The sequence below is a fragment of the Mus pahari genome, chromosome 18 (assembly GCF_900095145.1).
Source record: "Mus pahari chromosome 18, PAHARI_EIJ_v1.1, whole genome shotgun sequence".
NCBI classification, from domain to species: domain Eukaryota; kingdom Metazoa; phylum Chordata; class Mammalia; order Rodentia; family Muridae; genus Mus; species Mus pahari.
In genome coordinates this window covers 4,138,275-4,142,275 of record NC_034607.1, presented here as the reverse complement: position 1 = coordinate 4,142,275, position 4,001 = coordinate 4,138,275, and the positions used below count along the sequence as shown (strand labels likewise).

At 49.3% G+C, this 4,001-nt stretch overlaps 1 pseudogene; it reads right to left on the bottom strand.

The window, feature by feature from the left end:
• Positions 1 to 4,001, bottom strand: part of LOC110336007 — a 5,670-nt pseudogene continuing 1,669 nt past the window's right edge.

Genomic DNA, 4,001 nt, shown 5'->3' with positions numbered 1-4,001 from the left:
TCAGAAATCAGACCAAGGAAAACCTATTCCACGCCAATGCAATCTCTTCTTTTTCTGTTCCCGCAACAGTTTTCTTCTTTTGATTTTCATTTCATGTATTCTCTCAAGTCCTTCCTTTAGCCCACCTCCTATTATTGCACAGAAGGCCTGCCAGTGACAAGAATGGATGAGCTCAGTTCACCCATTGCTAACAAGTTTTCAATCTCAGAGAGAGAGAGAGAGAGAGAGAGAGAGAGAGAGAGAGAGAGAGAGAGAGAGAGAGAGAGACCCTCAGGTCTTGTTTGTTAGCAAATATAAGCTCAGAGATTCCCTGATCTTCTGATATCCTAGATATTTCATGAGGCTCAGTTTTGGCTTCTTCCATTCTCTCAACATTGACAGAGTCCACCTCAGACACAATGTCATCTGTGCATTGGGTGTATGACTTCCACAGTGGTTTTTATTTTTTAGATTGATTTATTATTATACATAAGTACACTGTAGCTGTCTTCAGACACACCAGAAGAGAGCATCAGATCTCATTACAGATGGTTGTGAGCCACCATGTGGTTGCTGGGATTTGAACTCAGGACCTTCGGAAAAGCAGTCTGTGCTCTTAACCACTGAGCCATGTCTCCAGCCCCAATAGTGGTTTTAATTTCTCTTGCCCACCTACATCCTGGAAGCGAAAAGTGGCTGTTTTGGTATTCCCCAAGGTTACCACCTTATTTTACTCAGTGTTAAATCCTGTGGTAAGAAAGGTATTTACAAATTCGTTGAACTGCAGCCTGTATAAAATTGTTATCTATCAAGCACAGTCCAAACCCAGAATAACAGTGGAAAAGTACCAAAAGGGTATCAGGCTTGTTCATACTCAATTTCTATCTGCAATTGGCTTACCAAACTGAATGCTTTTTTCTTTTTTTCTTTTTTTTTTTTTAAAGATTTATTTATTATTATATCTAAGTACACTGTAGCTGTCCTCAGACACACCAGAGAGGGTGTCAGATCTCATTACAGATGGTTGCTGTGATTTGAACTCAGGACCTTTGGAAGAGCAGTCAGTTCTCTTAACCACTGAGCCATCTCTCCAGCCCTGGATGCTTTTTTCTTATCTGTTGAGAATGTCCTTTTTTGGATGAGAGAGCTATGTGATTTCACTTTCTGCCACACTGCTGTCTACTGTCAGCAGCTGCCAGGAAGTGGTCCAGAGCAGCAGTAAGATCTGAAGAGAGGGGGAAAGGGACAAGGGACAGAGGGGGAAAGGGAAAGAGGAGCTGTGGTGCACCAGCCAGCAGTGCTAAACCTTGTTAGGGGCATGCTAGCCAGCCTGACTAGGTGCCCAGTCTTCGCCCAAAGAAGGAAGCTCTTAAAGCTGAGTATGGAGAAGGAGGGAGCAGGAGTCTGCTTTACCAGAGGGACAGTGGAGGCCACCATGACCACTCGGTATGGATTGCATAGACCCAACCCCCACAAGGTCTTTCATGCAGCACTATACAACTGAAAATTAAAGAGCCACCTTTGAAAATAGACAAAAAGGAAGGTGGTACCCTGCAAGAATGGCCTAAGAAGACCACCCACTTTATTTTGGGTGCCCATGCTGTCTTCTGTATAGAAATTGAGGGTCCTGAAATGAGGATCAGATCTCCAGGACAAGAAAATGCAAGGGTATGAGAGCAGAGCCCTGCCACCCAATGGTGACTACAGAAATGTTGACCTCCACTGGGGTTCAACATTCCCAGGACCCAGCGTGGGCCTTCCATTCTTCTCTGAGTCCCTAATAATGACAGCTGAGTCACATGGGAATTTGACCTGTCTCCTCCCCAAACCACCTCTTTCAGGCTTCCCCACCTGCTATAGACCCCAGATCTGCTTACCAAGAAGAAGAGACTGCTTCATGGTGAAGACTAGATCCTTCCAACCTGCTCTAGAGCAGCTCTCAGTGTCAGGAGTCAGGGATCCTTGCAGATCACTTGCCCTGTGCTTCACTGAGTGCAGTGTGCAGTCTACGACTGATGGTTTAGCACTTAAATCACCCTAGTTCCCACACCCTTCGGAATTCTTTTCGCACCAGTGGGTCTTTTGGTAGAGTTTGATTTTCTTCTGCTGGGTGGAAGAAAGTATTCTTTTTCTTCCTGTTCCTCAGGCTCTGGAGCGGTAGGGTCTCCCTGGTCTGCATTTGAGCTGCCACTGCTGGGGCTGGGGCTCTCATAATCCGACCTTTGCCCATCTATCACTGGACATCTTGGTGACGTTATCTCTGAGAAAACTTCTCGGCCGTCCGCCCGGCCCGCTCTTGCGCCGCTACGCTGTGGAGGAGGGAGAGCGTGGAGGAACCTTCCTTGAGAAAATGCAGTAAGTCGAGTGGGGGAGTGTGGTACTGGGGGGGGGGGAGAGAAAAAAGCCGCTCCTGCCAGTATGGAACATCGAAAGTTGCAGGCGGCCAAGTAGGGCCGCGCTGCGGCCAGAGGGTAGCACTGCCAAGCGATCCGGGAGTCGCGGTGGGGTGGGCGCACCGCTGGCCGAGGAGCACGATCGCGGGAGGCCCCCTCGTGCTCAGCCTCCCGCCGCTCCGCTGGGCTCCGCTAGGCTCCTCCTTGTCCCGCAGTCAGCAAGTTCCGAGAGGGCGAGCGAGCGGGGGAAGGGCGGGCGCAGTGGCACGCGGGTTCGCCGCTTGCCTGGCAGAGGGGGCGCGAGCGCGCTCCCACCGCGCCCACCGAGTTGGGGGGAGGGCGTTGTGGAGGTGGGAGCAGATGCACACGCGTTTGCCCACGCACGGCTGAGACAAGGAACCCGGCAGGGACCAGCGGGCTGGCCAGTTACACTTAACCCATTACAGCAAGCACTCTGGTACACTGTCCACCCAGTTGTATAATTGCATTTAATTTGTATTACAGGCATGCACCACCACTGCCAGGCTTCTCTTCCACACTTCTAACTTTTTGGTTTGTGGTTCTAAGATAGAAACTGTTGGAGGCTCAGGGGCTACTTCAATTTTTCTGTTGCTCACTGAGCTTAGTTAGGGTTAGGATTCCTGATGCTGTGTTGGGCAGGTAAGCCTCCATTCTCTAGGGAATGCCAATCTTGGAGGGCCTGACCTCCAGTCATGGGAGCCTACCTCACCCTACATCATATTAGAATGCCCGCAACCAAAAGAAGCATTTTTAGTGTGATGAACTAATTAAAACTTATCGTGTATGCAGGTGTACTAGGTACATAGAACCAGGTCTCTGGTGCTTGAAGGACAACTCCTCCAGCTCTAAAGGAAAACACCCATGGAGCTTGGAAGACAAGGTCAGGGGCTCAGTGGGGAAAGCACTTGCCACCAATGCCATCCCTGGGACCAGTGGAAGGAGAGAACCAAGTTCTGCAATGTTCCCTCTTACCTCCTCATTGTGCTGTGGCCAGAAGATGGCTGGGAACACATGTATACACATACACACAAACAGGAAGGCAGGCAAACACACACACACACACACACACACACAACACACACAGGCCCGCATGCACGTAGGCATGCACATGCTCACACAGTGAATGTAATAAAATTTAAAACGCCAGAGTTTGAGGTCTTATTATATATAGGAAGAGAAAATGAATAGTAAGGAGGAAGGAGATGAAGACATAAGATCTGCCTGTAGGTCTCTTCTCAATTCCAAACTAAGGAGGTGGGGGTGGGGGGTGATATAACAGTGCTCTGGTCAGCAACACAGGGTTCTGGACAAAGTCTGCTATTGAGGACTAGGATGGAGCAGTCCTAGCAGGCTCTTCCCCACCTCTCTAGTTTCACGCCCCACCCCCAACTTGAGGGAGGTCATTCTGCCCTCACACTGATGACTAGTTTGCAGTTATCACCTCCATTGGATCGTGAGATCCTGAAAAATAAAAAAACAAAAAACAAACAAACAAAAAACAGCGTTGCCCCACAGATCTGCAGGAATCAAACTTGCCCAACATCTCTCTGATTTTCCTGGTGGCACCGCACAAGTGGCTCCTGCTGCTGGCGGCCACCCTGGCCCCAT